The 20986-nt window shown below is 45.9% G+C and overlaps 1 pseudogene; it reads right to left on the bottom strand.

Moving 5' to 3' along the window:
* Positions 1-20986, bottom strand: part of LOC143390270 (MYND-type zinc finger-containing chromatin reader ZMYND8-like) — an 86286-nt pseudogene that overhangs the window by 64245 nt on the left and 1055 nt on the right.

Below are 20986 nucleotides of genomic sequence, written 5' to 3'. Positions count from 1 at the left end.
ATTTTATTGATATGGTAGACAAAGAGAGGAGCTGCTACTGGCCTGTGGTGGACAGAGATCAGAGACTCTGTCAAACACCCCACAGGATGGCCCAAGGTCCATAATGTCCGTTGTGCTGAGAAGCCTGGTATCAAGGACCTTCTAGAGAGCCTATAGGAGGCCTAACCATGAGTAAACATGCCACCTGCTGCTGCAACCCACCTGGACTGAGGACACCAAGCATTTCACCTGCATTTCAGAGTGAAGAAAACAATGGAAACAGTCACTCACAGATAGTCACTGAGCAACTTCCAGAAACAAACAGCTGCCTCCTGCTGAACACTTACTAGGGTGGGGGGGTTTCTAAATAAGAATCAACTTATTTCCAACTCACCACAATTTTGTAAGACAGTAGGTTCTAAGAAACCCCATTTTATTAATACGGTAACCGAGGCCCAGAGGAAAAGAGCCCCATGGGAAGTGGATAGTAAATTCAAAATGACTGATTGCATTCTAGACAAAAAAAAAAGTTTAAAAAGAAATATTAGGAATATGTGATTATGTATGGGAGGAAGGTATAGCAAGGGAAGTACTTCTCTATTTTCTTTTTGTACAGGGCTCATACATTTCTAGGCTACTGCTTGTTGAGAAGCTACTTTAAGAATCCTCCAACTCCCAGGGTGTAGGGAGTGTGGGGCTCAGGCCTGATCCCAGGAAATCAGGAGGCTCAGGCAGGAGGACTGCAAGTTGGAGGCCAGCCTGGGAAAATTAGCAAGACCCTGTCTCAAAATAAGAAGGGCAGGGGTAGAGGACTTGCCTGAAACATGCAAGACCCTGGGTTTGATCCCCAGTGCTGGGAAGGAAGGCAGAGAGTGAGGGAGGCAGTTTAGGATGATAGGTATGGGTGCCTGGCACCTAAAAGGTGCTCAGCAAAGGGTGCTCCTGCCCCACCATCACTTCTGCCCATTCATCCCAACCTTCTTGGCCACCACTTTCGAACCCCATGACTATCCAACCACTGGCTGGTCTGTTTGCCTCAACAAGATCAGGCACTGAACGAGGAAGTGCTGCTCCAGCACTCCTCTGAGAGCCTCTTATCAAGACCTACAGCACTCCCAGTGAGCAGCCCTGTGCCCCTCTGTTCTTCATTCACTCAATGCCAACCTCAGTGGCCCCCTTTCTGTTGCTCAGACAAGCCATTTGCACATGGATGCACTTCCATCTAGAATGTTCTCTGCAATCTTTTCCATACTGGCCAACTTCAGCTTTCGGCTCAAATATCAGCTCCCCAGAGATGCCTTCCCTGACCACCCTGACCTCAGTCTCCTTATTGCAATATCCAGAAGTTGTGGTGTATTCCCTGGGTCACCATCCCTCACTGAGGACTATCCAGTTATTTTCTGCTAGGTGCTCTGGAGGCCAAGGCAGGAGGATTATAAATTCAAAGCCAGTCTCAGCAATTTAGTGAGGCCCAGAGCAACTCAGTGAGACCCCGTCTCTAAGTAAAATACCACAAAGGGCTGGGAATGGGGCTTAGTGGTTCAACACACACAGGTTCAATCTCTGGGACCAAAAATAAAATAAGTTAAGTAAAATAAGTGATTCTCCTCCTTTGCCAGTTCACTGGCTGACTGGGTCTCCTCCTGACTGTGACTTCCATCTCCGCATGTCTGTCCTTTGCTGCAGTCCACAGCTGGGCACACAACCTGGCCAGGTGCCCCCAAACACATCTGGATTACGAGGTTAGGACCAGAGGGGCGCCAGACACCTGGACACTCCAGGTTGTCTTCCCCAGCCTTCAGGAATGTCTTCAGCAAATCCAGAAGATCAGGCATGTGGAGTCAACAGCCCAAAGGGGACCTGAAAACAGGAAATTCCCCTCTCCACAGGCACAGGGCCATTCAGGCCCATTTCCCCCTAAAAGAAAGGGATTAAGTGAGGATTTATACACTGAATGTGTCAGGGCTGTGCTCAGACACACCACTGGAAGACCAAAGTGGGGGACTTGGGAGGCTTCCTGGCCCCCCACTTCCCACTCATTCTACTCTTGGGGAGAGCTATTGTTCTGGAGAATCAGGGGCAGTAAAAAAGAGAAATAACTTTCCCTAGGGAAAATACACTCCCTGCCAGGAGACCACAGGCACCAGAGGCCCCAGCCTCTCTGCCATTTGTCTTAGGGGCCTTTTAAGTCTGAAGCTGTCTGTGAGGACACCTCCCCAGGTCCTGAGCTACCAGGATTCTCAGTTCTGAACCTGCTTGGTGAAGCCTCCTGTAGCCAGGACAAGGCCAAAGCTGCCTTTCAAGCCTGTCACCCCATCCCAGCCCCGGGGCAGGAGTTGGAGGAGTCAACCTTCTTCCTGCCTCTGCTCAGCCTTCTCAGCCTCTGCTGGGCCTCCTCAGGCTGGAGAAATGTCTGCATCCCCCAGACTTGGTCCAGATTAGACAGATGCCCACCTACCCTACCACACAGTCCCTCGCTCTTCACAGCCTACTGTTTCTGGCCCCACAAAAATAGCCACTGGTTTGAAAGATGGTCCCCAAATACTAAAGTGCCAAAAAGGGAATTAGGCTCACTGCGGAGGAGGAGGTGACAAACCAGGTCAGCCTGGTAAGGAAGGAGAGCCCTACTAGGGTAACAAGGGAACCAGTGATCCAGGATGGCCACCACTGGCACTCAGGCCAGGGGAACGACCAGCAAGGCCTGGGCGAGAGGTGGCCAACAGAAGCCCCCACAGCTGGACATCACTATTCTAAAATTTTTAAATTGGCAGCTGGGCACAGTGGCATAGGCCTGTGATCCCAGAGACTCAGGCGGCTGACAGAGGCTGGCCTCAGCATCTTGGCAAGAATCTCAGCAACTTATTATTGAGAAAAAAAGGGTTGGGGACCTGGCTCAGCAGTCAAGCACCCCTGGGTTAGCCCCCAGTACCCCAGATAAATAATTAATTGATTTGATTTTTAAAAGTTGGCAGAAACTAGGGCTAGGGGTACTGCTCAGTGCTACAACACCAGCCAAGTACATGCGAGACCCCAGGGTTCAATCCTCAGCACCACCAAAGAAAATGAGAAAGTAAGAAAAGTAGAAACTAAATTTTAAAAACCAGATGTGAAGTCACCAAATCAGGCCCTGCATGGCCCCCATTCCACACAGACCACTCGCAACGACTGCCCCTCAGGTGGTACTGCAGACTCCACTGTTAACCACTCACAGGGCAGGGAGAAGATGCAGCCAAGAGGGCAATGAGAAAAAGTGAAGGTCAGAGAAGCGGGACTGGGGGACATGGAGTGGGGGGTTCAGGTTCAGCCTCCTAGGATCTGAACAGGTTTGTCTATATATGGAGTGGGGAGTCCAGATACAAGCACACCACTGTTAACAATCGTCACCTGCCAAAAGAGGGGTCTTCGCTTTTTCTCTGAGTGGTTTGACTTGTTAGAAGGAGATCTACACTGATTTTATTGTAATTGGTAAAGGAAAAATCCAATGAAACATTTTTTTTTCTTAAAATTAATTTTAGTTCTAGGAAGACACCCTTCATTGAAAAAGGCATGTACTCAGCAGCTACTATGAAGTGACCACCCCACAGTCAAGAAATGCAAGGGCTGGACCCTGGGGTGCAGGGACAGGAAGCAGGCCTAGCCCCCTGGATGCAGGGACAAGAAACACACCCAAAGCAGGGAAGGAGGCCAGGAGAGGGCAGCTGGCTCTCTCCACACCCCCTGAGGAACTTTGGTGCTAGGATCTGGCAAAAGGCAGTTGCTCAGGACCTGGGCAAGAAATGCCAACTTGGGAAGATGGGAAGAGAGATCTCATCAAGCAAAATGTCAACTCAACACAAGGCAGAGTATCCACCCGGCACTTGTCCCAGCTGTGTGCATCTCTCTCCAAGCTCAGTTCAGTTCACAATGAGCCCATTCACTTCTGGAGCCACAGAGGAGGGTGGCCGGACAGTGCTTGGTATAATGGCGGCCCTGATCTGGGTCTCTTCTGCATCTGTGCTGTCCACTATGGCGGCCTCCAGCCCCGCCGGGCTGCTGTGCACATGAAGCGGGGCTAGGACCGCTCAGGAAAGAGGTCTGGTTTTGCAAACTGTGAATCAAACACACACTGCCATCCTGTGGCTGCCATATTGGGCAGTAGAGCTTGATACGAAGACCCAACACAGGCCACAGGCTGGCAGGCAGGCCCCTCCCCATCAGCCTGGGGGGTTTGGAAGGTGAACTCAAGGCCTAGAGAGGTGGATACGGCCTTGCCTTTCAATCCTCCTTTAGTCTAGCTTGAAACTTCTTAGACCTTCAGTAAGCCTAAGAATTTCTGATCAAAACGGATTCCATTCCTGAACCATTTAATCACTTTCAAGAGTGACAATCAAGGGCTCAGGAGGCAGGGCCTGGGTCTCCAGGGATATGGAAGACCAGGGGAAGGTGTCCTCAGAGAGAGGCAGCTGGAAGGAGCTGAAGGGCAGTTCAGTAAGGGCGCATCACAGGACCACAGGCAGCCAATCTGCAGAGCACTGCGGGGCGTCCCCAACCCAGCAAGGAGTCTGCCTCTGCACCCCCCAATCTGCAGCAGCCCTCAGACACAAAGCAGGACACACACCTGGATTTGTGTGTTAGAAAGAGCCCAGCAGAAAGAGTATGTCAAGAAGGAAAGCAATCAGAGGGAAGGGGCCATGTCCAACAGTCCCACATCCCTGGAGGGAAAAGATAAGCCACAAGGTGTAGAACACAGAACAGACACGTGAGCCAGGGAAGTATTTCCAGGCACTGGATTATGCTAGAAACCAAGCCAAAAGGATCAAAGTTCCATCCATCAGATAGACAAAGTTCAGTCATTCATTCAAAATAAAAATTCATTGCACACCACCTATGACAGGCACAGTACTAGTTAAGAGCATGAACCAAAACAACAGGCAGAACTCTTCTTCTCCTAGAGCTTTAAATGGTGGGGTGGGGAGGGGCATCAAGGAGAGAAAGGGGAGGAGAGAATTTCCATGTATGAGCAAAGGCCCTGTGGCAAGCAGTGACTCTTTCAAGGATTTGTAAGGTCGAGTATGAATGAAGAAGAGAGGAATACAGGGAGTAAGAAGGCCAGTGAGGTGGCCAGGAAGATGGGCAGGGGCAGTGCATGAGGATTTGAGGACGGAGATCTTCACCTTAAAAACCAAGGAGAGCAGGGGGTGTAGGTCAGTGGTATAGAACAAGGGGCGGGATTTGCTTTACTTGACCTAGAACTGCATGGTCCTCAAAGTCCTGTGAAAAAGCATGTCCAGGATGGAATCAAGGCACACACTGGACAGCAGAGGTGGGGATCAATAAAGGTGTTTCTTCAAGTCTGTGAAATGCTGATCTCTAGGCTCCTAGGAATGCCGGGGGAGGCAGGGATTCCCAGATTGAAGGGGACCTTACAACATTGCACTCACTCCCACCACAAGCTATGGCATTCCCAAACGTGCTCCGTACGTCACTGGTAAAGAATCCACTATATGAGCCAGGTCCCAAGGCGCAGACCTGTGGTTCCAACTAATCAGGGGGTTGAGGCAGGAGAATGGCTTTAGCCCCAAGTTCAAGACCACCCTCAGCAACACAGCAAGATCCCATGTCAAAAAAAAAATCCACTGTAGCCAAATGAAGTAGAGGTTGAGCATCTCAAGTCCAACAACCTGAAACCCAAGATGCTCTAAAATCTAACACTTTTCATGCTGATGTGACATCAGAAGTGGAAAATTACACACCCGGTCTCATGTGACAGGTCAGTCACAAGAGAGGCCCACTAAAGACACTGCCCAAGATGAGCAACAGGTCACTTGTGGAAGATGCATATGAAACAGTGATGAACTCTGTTAGACTCTGTTTAGACTCAGGTCCCGTCCAAGATATTGCAGTATGCACATGCAAATTTTGCAAAATCTGAAGGAAAAAAAATCCCAACTCCAAAACACTTCTGGTCCCAAGTATTTCAGACAAAGGACACTAAACCTGTAATATTACCCAAAACTTCAAGTGAAAAAGTGTCAGGGTCTATAAAAGCTCTCGGGGGCCATTGAGGTTTACTCAAGGCATTGGGAGGAAGAAAGAGATGGGGCTCCTTTTTAAGGCTGAAAAGGGTCTATTTCTGACCATAGTCCCTCAGAATAGTAATAGTCCCACAAACAAGTCCCAGGGTCAGGCTTCAAATATGGAGAAGGCGCAGGGTTTCTGCAAGTGAACCCCAAAGCTAAATTAAGTCACCCAGACATCACCAACAGGGCTCCATGGAGGGAGGGTGGATCATGTCCCAGCTTCTAGTCAGGCATCTTCCAAGTTCCGGGATATTTCAGATCTTGTTAGGAGAGGAACAATCTGGTGGTTATCTAACTCACAAATACACTCTAGTGCTACTTGGAGTAGTAAAAAAAGGCAAAGTAGACTTGAAATTATGGATGCTCATTTCTTCAAAGAAAAAGAATTCTCAGCACTTCTACACAAAGTGTTTATGGTTTCATTTTCTTAAAAGAGTTTCCTTGAAAAATGACAGAAGGTCTCTATCTTGGAGTCATCCTCATAAACAATCCCTTTGTGAGAATCTTAATTTACATACAACATCAAAAACGAGGATCCTGTACTAGTTAAGGTCTGGGGCTGGTTATCAAATTGCTATAATTTTATATTCTGTAGCATCCTGTCTCTGAAAACATCTCCTACCCAGGCAGATCTCAGCAACAAGGGTACCATGCAGGATTTTAATATCTCGGGCTTCCGCTGCATCTGTACCTGGTTTCCAAGTGGCTCATTCCCTTGTGCCAGTGACATTACACAGATATTTTTTTAATGTTTTCAGCTTTGTCAGCCTGGCAAATGCATACCACAATCAGTTCTGTGAATGCATGCATGGCAGGATGGTGCATGGCAGGACCGTGCCTCCTGTACAGAGACAGGACTCAACCCGCGCCCATCACTCTTCAAGCTTCTAGAGCCAGACCTTCCAGGGGCTTGTCCTGACTCACACATAGGGTGCCCAAAGTCCTGTAAGAACTCTGCTGTGACCAACCCAACACAGAGAATGCAAACTGACAGTCCTCAGCCACTTCCGTCTCAAGATATGTTTTGTTAAATTCATCCACAGTCTTTGAAAAGCTGGTGTACCTAGACTACATCTCTCCTGTCTCTTTTACCACATTTCTAAACCAGGTAGGCCATATCCCTAGGGGTCAACAATGAAATGGAAGCACCCATGTTCACAGAAGCCCCCAGAATCCCACATGCCACTGATCTACTTGCTGGGCCCTACATGTATTTAACTCAGAACCCTTGGATATGGTCCATGGTTAAGTGAAAGGCTTAAAGCCAAAGATAAAGTCTGACCGCAGTGCTCTTGTCAGCTCATAGGAGCCTCGATTTCCCTCACTACAAAACAGGGACAGCGTACCTACACCAAAGCCTTTATCATAGAACCAAATGTGGTCATCTGCAAATTTTTTGTGAGCCCAGTAAGTACTCACAAAACATGAGCCCCGCAAACACCCCTGGCATCTAGATGACACTTCCTTGGACATGAATGTCCAGTATCATCTTGAAAACCTGAAAGCTTTGTCTTCTGAGAAGTTAACACTCTGAAAAATGCCAAGGCTGGCATAATGGAAAGGGTGACTTGGGACTTGGTTAACAGGTGAGCTCGCTGGGCAGAGAGCGCAGATGGAAATCCAGTCAGATCATCTGGAAGGTTGTAAGGAGCAGACATCGGAGAAAGAGAAAAGAATTCTGGGCCAATCACCAGTGTCCAAGTTTCACACGTAGAGCACGGCCCAGGACTGTTTTCTAACTGCCAGCAGAGTACCGCTGCCAGCTTTCCCACATGCCAAGGTGGTCCCTTCCACTCCTTTTGAGAACTCTCTCTTCCCTGGAGGGGATGGTGTTGGTGGGCCCCTTCCGTAACCAAAGGACAGACACATGACACGTATACTCTGTTCCTGAGAGGCACAGACTGATTCCACTCCCCAGAGCCACCTGGACCACTGGCCTTCCTGGGAGCCGGCTAACCATCTTCCTATCCAAATAAATGAGAGCTGGCTTCCACGGCTCATAACCAAAGAACACTGACCGGAAGTGTCATGTGGGACCAAAGCACTGACTTTCCCAAACAGAAAAGCAGGCTGGAGGAGTAGCCAGCATTCACTGAATCAGGAGCCCTGTGCCATGGACTCAGAGTAACTGGAGCTAAAGAGAGATCAGGCTCCACAGCCATCCTGGGAGCTCATCCCAAACAGTGGCAGAGCAGTTCTCTCCCACTGCCGTGGGGGCTGCAGGACAGGCAGGTGCAGGGTGGTGCCCGGGGTCGGGGTCTAGACAGAGGTCCCAAGCCCTCTGAGGGGCCACCTTACATGATCCTTCCCTGTTGAGCATGGGTCAGTCTGGATACTGTTTTCCCACCTCCCTGCACACCCTCTTCCCAGAGGCTGAAGATGTGGGGAAAGCAGAACAGTGAGGAGTACCTGCCCTGGCAGCCCACCTGGACACACATGCCTCTGCAAGCCTATTCCAGTGGTGGCCAGCCCCTCAGCCCTCACCACGGCCCAGCTCCACTCTGAGCACTCTACAGGTGGGCAACTTCACCTCAGCACTAACCCTAGATCCTTGTCATGCCCAGGTGGGGAAACCAAGCCACAAAGAATAAATATTGAACTAGGGAGGAGGCAACCCAGAACCAGGGAATCTGGCTGGAGGAGTTTGGCTTTTGAAACCTCTGTGGTTCCTGACCCCTGAAGGGAGAGGAGGAGTGAGAATGGAGGCCCAGGCCCTTCTAAAAAAGGCATCCGCATTCTGTCACAAAAACCAACAAATACACTATGAGAGCAATATCAGAGCGATCAAGGAACATTCTGGATGCTGATGATGCACGATTATCTTGACCTGAGTCATAGCCCCAAGTCATTAATCAAGCTGTATGTCATAGATCAGGTTACCTGTGCACCAGGACATGGTACACCAAGGACAGACAGCAGGAGCCACCTTTCTCACTGCTGAAGGGGGAGATTTCAACTAAGGGGATGAGGCTAGAGCTGATCCGTGCAGGAATAGTAAAGCATGGAGTCAAGTGCAGGATCTCATGATCTCACATTTAGCTAACACAAATGGGTACATGCAGGAGTATGGACAGACAGGTGCCTATGCCCTAGTGACCACACAGGTAAATGTTTCCCTGCTGTCAATCAGAGAACCTAGAAGCACAGGCACCCAGGAACCGTGAGCATGCCCAGCACACAAATCTTGATTTCTTTTTCTTTTTGGTGCTGGATTGAACCCAGGGCCTTGTGAATGTGAGGCAAGCACTCTACCAACTGAGCTATGTCCCCAGCTCCAGATCTTGATTTCTAATACCATTCTCCAATTAAGGAAAAAAAAAAGAAAAAGAAAAAAACAGATCTAGGTGAGGTGGCATATGCCGTAACTCCAGCTACTCAGGCAGCTGAGGCAGGAGGATCTCAAGTTCAAGGCCAGCCTCCACTACTTAGTGAGACCCTATCTCAAAATAAAAAAAAATAAAAAGGGATAGGGATGTAGCTCAGTGGTAGAGGGGTCCTGGATTCAATTCCCAGTTATGGGGAAGGGGGTTCAACTTCCAAAATGGGAACAATGTGCAATAAAATAGATAAGTAGCATTGTATTACAACCCAAAGTATAAACCTATTATCCTTAAATTCACACTCACATGAAGGATTAAATAGACAAATAAACAGGGCAGAAGAAGCAAAACCTCCCACACAGAAAAGCTCCAAATAATTTCCTGAGATCCTCCACCCTCAGGAGGTGGAGTGGGCCTCCCACTCTAGTTGTGGCTGGGGCCTTGAGACCTCCTTCCAAAGGACACCATATGAACAGCAAAGGAACTGTCACCAAGGCCAGGTGGCCAAGGTCAACATCAGCACTGATGTAAATCACTGATAACAGGCACCCTTAATGTGACGGAAATGACACTGTACTTCAGGGATTTTTCCCACCAAAACCCACCGCATCAATCCTGAGGTTAGCAACTCGCCATCCATCCTGAGACGCACCACAAAAACCCAGGCTAGGGGCAACCTACTAAACGCTTGGCCCATGCCCAAAATTGTCAAGGTCATTGAAAACAAGGCTGAAAACCTGTCACAGCCAGGAGCCCGAGGAGATAAGACAACCAGGTATGGCGGATGGGGGCCTAAAACAGAAAGGGACCTCAGTGGCTAAACTAAGGAAATCTGAACACAGCAAAGGCTTTGTTGGTAATGACATGCCACCCTGACTCGGATTCTGACAAATGCTTCGCACTCAGGATGCAAGGAGCAGGGTGGGGTGGGTTTGCAAGCCGGGTGACATGGGAATTCTCAGCACTGTCTTCACAACTTTTCTGGAAATCTAAAGTGACTCTAAAACACAAAAAGTTTATTTCAAAAAAACAACAGAAAAATGAAGGAATGACTCCTTCAGACCAGGTGGCCAAGAAAAGTCACCCTCCGGGATGAATCCAAGCAATAAGACACAGGCAGCCAGGTCCTAGGGCAGCGTGTTCCAGACAGAGGGTACACAAGCCCCAAGGAGGGCACAGAAGGAGGCCATAGAGCTAGAGTGGACTTGGAAGAAATGGTCCAAGGAGAACAGGATGTCACAAGAGGAAGGGAGCAAGGTCATCCCCGGAGGCAGGGCGCAGGGACTTCAGACTGGAATGGAGGGTGCTGGCAGGTCGGTGGAGGGGCCAGCAAAAAAGATACACCTTTTAACATCCTCCTAGCTCCAGCAGGGAGAGGCCATGGTCACCCGAAGCAGTCACTCAGGCAGCAGAGGGGCTGCCACCTGATTACAAGATGAAGAGAAGAGGTCTCCTCGCTTACAGGTGTGATATGAAGAGAAGAGTCTCCATGCTTACAGGACCAGAAGAGGCGTCTCCACAGGCAGATGGGGCCAGAGCAGGGCAGTGCACTGCTCTAGATGGTGATCCCTGACTGTCACTGTGAGGGTCCACGGGCCACTGCAGGCACATCCAGGATGGAGGCACCTCCTTGGCTCCAGTCTCAGTTCAATCCTGCTGTGCTGCTGACCACCCAGGAGACCCCACCATCTGGAGCCTCAGGTTCCTCATCTGCAAGGAGAAATGACAGCTCCCACCTCAGATGGGTACTGGCAGCTGAGCACAAAGGCATTCGCCTACAACCCCAGCCTCCTGGGAAGCTGAGGCAGGAGGGTCACAAGCTCAAACTTAACAAGACCCTGTCTCAAAAAAAAAAAAAATCAGCTGGGCACAGTGGCACACACCTGAAATCCCAACAGCTTGGGAGGTTGAGGCAAGAGGATCACGGATTCAAAGCCAGCTTCAGGAACTTAATGAGACCCTAAACAACTCAGGGATACCCTGTCTCTAAATAAAATATTAAAAAGGGCTGGGGATGTGGCTTAGTAATTGAGCACCCCTGATTTAATCCCCAATACAAAAAATAATAATAATTAATTAATTAGAAACCAAAGGGGATATGGTGAGGCTCAGTGGCAAAGCACCTGCCTAACATGCGCAAGCCCTGCACCACAAAGACAAAAGATTAGAGTAATTCATCAAGAGAAGGAGCCAGGTATGGGCCAAGCCTTCATAAGCACTTCATAGACACAGTGCCATTTTTATAGTTGTGGGGGAAGAAGGAGCCTTTGTTTCAAACTCAGCACCCCTTTCACAATAAGAAAACAGCAGATCAGACACAGACAGCAAGCAGCAGAGCAAGGACAAAGGCCACCACAACGCTCTAGGCTCACTGCACTGGCCACAAGCAGGCGAGGGGCACAACTGTCTCCAAACATGACTCTGGTAAGGCACTTCCTCTGCATAAGTTACTCCTTGCAGTGACTCTCCCCAACAATGGAATCTGATGGCCCTGCACAGGACAGAGCTGCGACCTCTCCCTATTCCCCAGCACAAGCCACCCCCAGCCAGTCCAGCCTTGCTGGTGATCTGAGCCTCTGCTGGGCCCAAAATGCCATGCTGACCTGTCATCACAGTCACTAGGGAAGCTGAGGCAGGAGGATCACCAAGTTCAAGGCCAGCATGGGCAGCTTAGCAAATACCCTGTCCCAAAATAAAAAGAGCTGGGGATGCAGCTCAGTGGTCAAGTGCTTGTCTGTCATGAACAAGGCCCTGGTCACACCCCAGTACTGCAAAAAATGAGTAAATAAGTGTATGTGTGTATGTGTGTGTGTGTGTGTGTGTGTGTGTGTGTGCGTGCATGTGTGTGCGTCTGTGTGTGTGTGAGAGAGAGAGACAGACAGACATGATGCTTTATAAAAATCCTCAAAACATTTTTTTTGTTGTTGTTTCAGGAGCCTTTAGGGAGTCACTTGTTGTGATCCTCTGGCCAGATGAGAATATCCTTCTGGAATAATCTGTAAGCGCCCTCTCTGCAGCCCCTCCCACCTCCCTGCACACAGAGAAAGCACTCAGGGAGGTGCTAAGGGAATAAAAACACTGGTACAGCCATTAAATTTAGGGGCAAGCATTTTTATCAACCAGACATAAAAAGGACTCAACAGCTCACTTCTAAAAGCACAATGAGGAAGAAGTGAGGACCTGCTCCCTCTGCAGAGGCCTGTGAGTCTCACAGACTAGCTGAGGAGTACCAATCCCTCAGTCACGGGTGGAGGAGTCTGCTCACACCCTGAACAAACAAACTGGATGTGCCCTAATGTGCCACAATTTGCCCTAAATGCAAACACTGCCCCCAGTATTCCAGAAAGCCCAGATCTTCCTTCTCATCTCTGACCCAAGACCACCATTTCCCAAGGTACCAGGCCAACTTCATCCCACTTCTGAGATCCCAAAGAGGCCTGTTGCTAAAATCAGGAAGCCAGCAGCAACTGCCCATCTCCAGGCCCAACACATGCCCAAAACCTAATGTCGGGACAATTCCTGACAAGTAGGTACACCTATGCATACATGCAGGGGAAAGATAATGAAAAGATTTCTCCAGAAGTTAGGTTCAGCCTAACTTAAAGGGTCCACATTTCACAATTCATGGACTGTTGCAATGCCAGCTCAGAGGGTCACCCTTCACGGCTCCCCAACAATAAAAAGAAACCCCCATTCCTTCCTTTGCGCAGAAATAGATAATGCAAGAATTTTACTCACCTTTGGAGCAAGTAGAAATATCCATAACCTCTACCACCTCCTGTTTTGTTTTTATTTCCTCTTCAGCCAAGCTGAAATAGAGCAAATTATGTTCATGTTTAGGAGGGATAGAACCTGCCTGGGGGCAGCCACTGAGAAGCCTAGCCACAGCCCATCAGTAAGACAAGCCCCCTTCCTTCTCCACCATAGGGGAAAGAACAAACCTGATTTCACAGTGTTAAGGTTCCTAAAGGACTCCTTTAAAACACTAGATGGTTCTTTAAGTCAAATTACTATTCTAATTGTCATGCTATTGGGTATGCAAAGAAGAAAATCTTTTTGGATACACAATTACAACCTACTCCTTTGGGCTCATGAGAACCCAGCCTTCAAGTAAACAAGCTTCTCACTGCCAGCACTGGGTTAATAGTCAGGCAACTGGAAGCATTGGCAGAGTTTCCAGAGTTCTCATCTCTAAACTCTGCAGTGAGTATTTCCCAGACCGTCCCCACCCCCCAAAAAAAACCATAAAAACAAAAAACTTACAATTCTCTAATGAGGCAGGAACACAAGGGGGGGGGGGGAAGATATAGGTTAAATTACAAAGTAGTAAAATATGTCCAGACCAACTAGAAGAAGAAACAGCTGGTTGCAAAACAATTCCAACAATCAGCATCGACTCCACAAATTAGGGGTGTATGCACCCCCCATCCCCCCATGGTGCATCCTTGTAGAAAAGGCTTGGCTCCCTCTGGAGCTATGACTAATTATCCTCCCCCACAAAAGTGGAATGAGGAAAGACCCTGCCAAGAGTCAGGGATGGGGAGAGAATGAAGGTAAGCAAGCACCCTTAGCTAGAAAGTCTTCCAGAACTTTCTCTCCCTCTCCGCTGGAACTTGGGCCATTCCAGATTTTCCCCCCATACCACCTCCCAAGCCAAGCCCAGGGAAGAAGTGAAGTCGTGAGTTTATAGGTGTTAAGAAGGGCTTGAGGTGCTAGAACTTTCCACTCAGCCACCACTCAGAATGCAATTGAGGTGCATCACCAACTGACAGGGCTGAAATTTTCCATTGGGAAGACTCAAGCCAGGGCAGGAAGAAGGCTAGAGAAGAACGTCCTGTCTGTGTCAGGCCATCTGAGACAGTGACAAGGCAAAAAAGAGTCCAGAAAGGCGGCTTGGGCCTGGAACACCAGTGTAGGATGGATACGTGTTTAGAAGAGCCCCAGGTTTGCTGGGAGGAGAGTTCAGGATGGGCGGCAGTCAGAAAGGAAAAGATGATAGCTCAGGATTAAATTACAGGAGCTCTGGGCCTCTACTAACTAGTCCCAGTAGAGAAGGAGGAGGAGGCAGGTCTGGGTTTAAATCAGGATATTAACACATTTAGCATTCAGATATTGGACCCCATTAACAATTTAATTTACAGAGCATCTGTAGAGGAGCCAGTGACCCAAATCACCAAAGAAACAACTGACATGTTGTCACAAATGGTTTTTGTCAGAAGAGAGCAGCCTGCTAAATTTAAACACCTCACTAACATACAATAACACAATGGTCATGGGTGGCTAAGGTATTTATGCAGGATTCTTAAAAATGGTGTCTGGCAACACTGCCTCATTCCTGGATTGAAGCTAAAATGGTAGCAGTGTGTTCAATAGCTGAACCTGTGTCTAAGCAGCCCTGCTAGTTTCAAAGCCACCTTCCTAATATCAGAACCAGGAAAAGCTCGAACAAAGGACACCAACAACCCAATGTTTAGAAGCTTAAAAAAAAAAAAAAAAAAAAAAGAACCTGCAATGACGGAGAGAGAGTTTGTGAAATCATAGGTTCCTGAGGAAAAGCCTTCCCTTTCAGATTCTGAGCCTTAACAGGAGGCTCTGGGATGGGGCCTTCTTGCCCTGCAACTAGATGGGTGGAAGGTTAGGAATCACACTGGCAGACAGACAGGTGTCTGTGCAAACAGGAAATGTTCCCAGGGAGCAGGTTGGGGGAGGGGGCGAGGTGGGAGTGGGAAGAAGCCCACTCTCCCTTCTCAGTGCAGGGCGGCCAGCTCTGCATCCATCCTGCAAGTTAGGTAAAATGAACAATAGGTTTTGCAAAACCCGTTTTCAGAGGCCAAACTAATAGCCTCATGGTGGATAATGTCATTTACTGTTAAGGTCTGAGAATTGGCCTCAGGATTCTTCCAGAGCTGGGAATGAGGAGTTTCAAGGTGACTGCTTTTTTGCTCCAGGGGAGAAAGAGGGCACAGAGCCCAGGGCCAATCCAGGGGGGCACTGGCTCAGTGCCAGCCAGTAGGTAGGTGACAGTGATGGGGAGGGCCAGCCTGGCAGACTCAGGCTGCAGAGCTGGCGTGGCCACCACCTGCTGGTTTGTCTGTAAGGAGAGAAGGGGGGGAGGGCAGCCCCAGTGCAGCAACCTGAGGCCAAGGGTGAATCCTTACTTGTTTGTGCATTTTAAGAACAACTTTTGGCCTCTAAACAGGCCTGCTTTCAGGTCTCTGCTGCAGGGTGGGGAAAGCCCCCTTGAATGTATCTTTCTTTTCAGGGTCAACCAGAGGCAAAACAAGATCCAGGGCTGACAAATGTTTGCCTGCCTCTGCCAGAGGAGAGAAAGGGAGAGAAGGCCGAAGAAACAAAGAAGGTCACCCATTGGAAGTGGCTGGTCCTTCCAAAACCCACCCCTGCCTGCAGGTTTTGCTAGGTTACTGTCACCCAACTTTCTAAAGAGTGACTGGATCTTATCCTTCTAAGATCCCTACTGGCTCTCCCAGGAAAAGAAAAGGGGGATGTTTTGTTTAAAAGAAAAGGGGTTACAAGAAAGAAAGAAAAATAACTATTGTTTTCATCCCTAATATATAACCTAGAGGCCCTCATTGTTTCTTTATTTCCCACTCAAATCTTTGAGCTGTTAATTATAAAAGTAGCTGGAATTGGCTCCAACGGCCTCACTATGTTCATGCTCAGCAATTAGAAAAACTCTGAAGAAAGTTTACTGAGTGATTATATATAATTAATTCCTAGTTACAAACTGAACACTGACCATTTTGTGGAGCTAATAAAAGCCGTTGCTTCCCCCTCTCTCTCCCCCACATTAATACCACTTAATTTCCCAAAGCAGAAAGTGCATCCATCCTGGAGGGTCTTGGAGGGGAAAAAAAGGAATCAAATGTTCCAGTGTGTCTGTGTTTGTTCCTTGCAGCTGTCATTCTCTTTGGGGATTGAGGAGGCAGAAGAAAAAAGGAAAACAGCCCATCATTCTCTTCCTCCCTCTGCAATTTACCAATGTGGCAGAAGAACATTCTACCTTGATGAGAGAAGAAAGATGAGATGAAGGGGGATGCCCGAGGAATGGAATGTAGGACTCTTCAGCCTGGGGAGCTGCTTTTCCTGAAAGGAACAAAGATGATAGTAGAAATTTCCAGAACACCCCTTCTCAGTCCGGCCACTGCAATTGTCAATCTTTAACCCTTCCTCCCAGTCTATTGGTTCAAGAGCAAGAGAGAGGAAGCCCATTGGGCTGCTCTGTGGGCCCACACTGCTGTCTCTACCTCGTCCTGTTGCAACACAGACATTCCTTCCCTTTAGGAACTGGGAAATAAGGGCTACTTTGAAAAGCAATTAACTTTTTACTGACCCATGCTTGGTGATGGCCACAGTACCAGAGGAAAAGTGACCAGCTTGATCCAGGGCCTGGGAAGTTGCAGGGGCAGCACACTTGAAAACAGGTCTTAGCTTTCTAAGCCTGTGGGAGCCATTTTAATGCAAGCTTTTAGAGGACAAATGCTCTGCCCTTAAGTCTCCTTGCAGCCCAACAAACACAGTATTATGCAAACACTGAAGGCACCAAACCAGGCATCTTGTGATTAGACATTGCTTCTAGGGAGACCACGAAAAGCTCAGTATGAAATTTCCATTTAGAGCAAGGAGATAAGAACAAAGAAAATAGCTAAGTGTCTGATGTGGGGGGGGTGCTATTCCATATAAAATATCACCAAACTCTGCGCTTTGACTCTAAGATGCTGGCCCACTTAGACTTCAACTTAGAATCTGGTGCATTTCTCCTTATTCAATGCACCTTTATCCAACTGGTGTCAAAAGTTGGGTGGCTGGACACTACTTTAAAAAGAAAAACAGATTAACTGACTTATGACAAGTTGGCATAACACAGATACTGAATATATTTCTAGCACTTAAAATCCTGCTGAATTGGTCTCCCAGCTGGAAATGTATGGAATGAATTTCCAAGGGAATTCTAAAGGTAACGCTAAGCAAAAGTTGAATTTTTTTTTCACTTTTAAATTCTAGCTACAGCATCCAGAGATCAGGGGAAAAGTAGAAAAAGACAAATAAAGCCAAGTCAGGCCAGCATGCTTACAGATGTGTGGGTCAGGTGTGGAAAAAGGCCAACTCTGTTGGTCAGTTGAGTCCTGAATGAAATCAAGTTTGGTGGTGGATGGGATTTTGCACTACGTTTAAGTAACCCTAAAACTAAGTACTAACACCCCCACCCCCACACGCACACCACCAGTTAGCTCCCCACCCCCCATGTTTGTAGGGCTCTGTGTCTCTAAGAACAAGCAGTTGCATTAACTAACAACAACCAGACCTCCTACCCAGAGTCCTAAAATTCAAACAAACCCAGTTAAAGGTGCAGAAGCAAGTGACAATGCCCTAAACATTTCTACCCTGGCTGAGGGTAAACAGGAAGTGAAATCTTCCCTCCTAGTTGCAGGTTATTAGGAAAAACAGTGGATTCAAAGAGTCCCCTGAACTCCAGATTCTTTTTAAAAGCTCTTATTTTGTTCCTGCTAATGAAGACCCCAGCTGTTGTAGCCAAGACCCCCTCTTCCAAACAGACCCCAAATGTTCACAAAAACTCTGGCTACATAGTAACAGAAGAAACGGATTGCTTTACTTACCCAACAAATGTTCAAGTAACTGTCTCATTTTTCCACAGTTAGGAAGAGAGAACAGCCTGGCAGATTGGGACTTGATCAAAAACGAAATTGTTTTTAAACAGTTACATGGTATTATTAAAAACACACACCAGCACCACAACAATACAACCCAACATCTGGATAGGGAATGCTGTCAGGAGCCACAAACATGATTTTATTTCCTCTGCACTCTATCACATAGGAGCACAGAGGATGATAGAATGTTTAAAGCAATAGTCATTTGAAGGAAGATAAAATTAGATCCATATCTTACATCAACCATATAAATAAGTTTCAAATGAATTAGGGATCTGAATTTTAAAAAAAATAAAACATTACAAATACAAGAAGCAGCTATGGAGTAAATTCTTCTTTAAACTTAGTGTAGGAAAAGCTTTCTAAGAATAATTCAAAATCCAGAATCAACAAAAAGCAAGATTGATAAATTTCACTGTATAAATGTCTTTGAACGCTTTGTATAACAAAACCACAATAATGAAAAATCAAAAAGCAACTGACAGAGACAAAAGATTCACAACATAGATGGCACAAAGGGATAATAATGCTAATATATGAAGAACTAATCTAAGTGAGTATGAAAGATAATGTCATGATAGGCAACTTGGAGGCTAAATAAAAAATAACCTTGTATACATGCTTTTAATCCAAAGAATAAAATAAATATCCATATGTTCATAATGATATAATATATAATCAAATAAATAAATGAGGGAAAAGCAAGACCTCTTTCACACAAGTTCCAATTGATAAACATAGAAGGAAAGAAAAAATACAGAATTACCATTAGATATACATCACAATAATAATTATTGAAGGCAAGATCCACCAATGGATACTAAAATTACTGGGCAATATTTTGAAGAGAAATAGTGTTTGCATAGTCTGGAAGTATGTTACCCAGGATACTTATCAATTGCAATAATTTTATAGGGGAGAAAATGGTCAGACACCAACTTAATCAACTGAGAAAGGTAAACATGACCAGCAATAAGACATGTCAATATCATGAACTCAATATGACACACTGAGAAAGTTATAATATCATTCTTGAAGTATTGTCACCAAAAACAAACAGCCTCAATCTAATCATGAGAAAATATCAGACACATCCCAATGGAATGGCATTCTACAAAGTAAGGGAGCAGTATTAATCAAATGAGTGAATGTCACAAAAGATGAGGAAAGACTGAGAAACTATTACAGGCTGGAATAGAATAAGGAGAAATGAAAGTAAATATTATATGGAATTGTCCTGGGCCTCTACTATTTAAAAAGAACATTAATGGAAAAATTGGTTAAATTCATAGAAGGCATGTAGTTTAGTTTCCAAAGTTACCAATGTTAACATAGTGTTCTTAACAATTATATTATGGCTAAGACATTAGTCTTAAAGGACATATGGTAAGGAATAGAAGGTAATTCTGTAATATTTTTCATCTATTTTATAGCTCTAAAGCTGGTTTAAAAAAATGTTTTTTTTTAAATCCTAATAGGAAGTAGAGAAGACTATTAGGTCTTATGATGTTAGGAATCCCCAGCAGGGGAGGGTTCCTAGTCCTTAAAACTCTGGGGCCTTTTTTGCCTATGTTTATATAAAAAGCTTCAGTCTGGGTCTGCTAGTAAGCTGAGGAACATAGCCTCTACTCTAGTGATGAGGATGACATAATTACTGAGTTCCAGGGCTCTCTTTACCATCCTGCCTCCTCACTGACCTTGAATAATAATAAGAACCTAATAATCAGTTACTAAATCATAATGAATGATCATCTGACCTGAGCAGAAATTTCACTGTACAAAAATTTCCGAAGAATGTAAAAAATAAGGCACCCTTAGTTTGTTGTTTCTTAAGAAAAAAAAAGATGTACATTGCAGAATTACTTATCATAGCCAATGGGTAAAAAATTAATATCTCAAACTAGGGAATTGGTTAATAACTTTTAGTATATCCATCTTGTGGAATGCCAACAAATAATTAAAATATTGTTGTAGATTAAGTATATTCTAGATCATGTTCCCCAAAATTAAATAAGTGATATATATAAATATCACCTATTATATAATGAATATATATATATATATATATATATATATATATATATATATATATTACCTATTATATATATATTACACATATATAAGTATTTTCTATCACTCTAGTTAGATAACAAGATTGAGAGAAAATGAGAAAATTTGGTGAAAAAACATTCTTTAAAATGTTAACAGTAGACACTATTGGGCTGGGATTGTGGCTCAGTGGTAGAGTGCTTGCCTCATATGTGTGAGATACTGAGTTTGATCTTCAGCACCACATAAAGAAATAAAGATGTTTTTTAAAAGAGAGTAGTCACTATTGATTGATGAGCATATATTCTGTTCAATTTTAAATATTATTATTTTTAAAACAAACTAAGGAGACTTCTGATTTTAAAATGGTCGAGGAAATACATCTGTACCCCTTTTCTTCTCCAAAGTCACCTTGCTACAACAGGCAGAAAACAAATCAAAATGGAAACTATGTCTTTGACAATACTAGGAAAACTAAATCTGAACCAATATATACGAGGAGGGAGGGAATTGCCCAATATAGAGATGAGTAGAGAGGCCCACAGGAAGATAAAGCCAAGACCCACCTGAAAACACAGAGCTCAGACAAAGCCTGCAGAACACCTATTCTCCTGAGATGCGGGAGAACCCAAGAAGAGCAGCTGATGATTCCTTGTCTAAACAATGATGTTGGAACATTCAAGCTTGTAGTTGAAACTTCTTTGGTCCTCATTTGGCACTCAGAGAAGTAAGGAATCTGGGGCTGCAGAAAGAACCACACAGACATCTCAACAGAAAACAACCTGTTGGTGAGATGGTGCAGAATGAAGAAAGATTCAAGCTGACCCCTTTGGTTAACAGTGAAAAAGTAAAGTCCAATTAATTATCTGTACACACACTTACACTCACT

Source organism: Callospermophilus lateralis, unplaced genomic scaffold, assembly GCF_048772815.1.
Source record: "Callospermophilus lateralis isolate mCalLat2 unplaced genomic scaffold, mCalLat2.hap1 Scaffold_52, whole genome shotgun sequence".
NCBI classification, from domain to species: domain Eukaryota; kingdom Metazoa; phylum Chordata; class Mammalia; order Rodentia; family Sciuridae; genus Callospermophilus; species Callospermophilus lateralis.
Note: the sequence above shows the minus strand (reverse complement) of the source record. Positions and strands in the feature narration are given on the sequence as shown.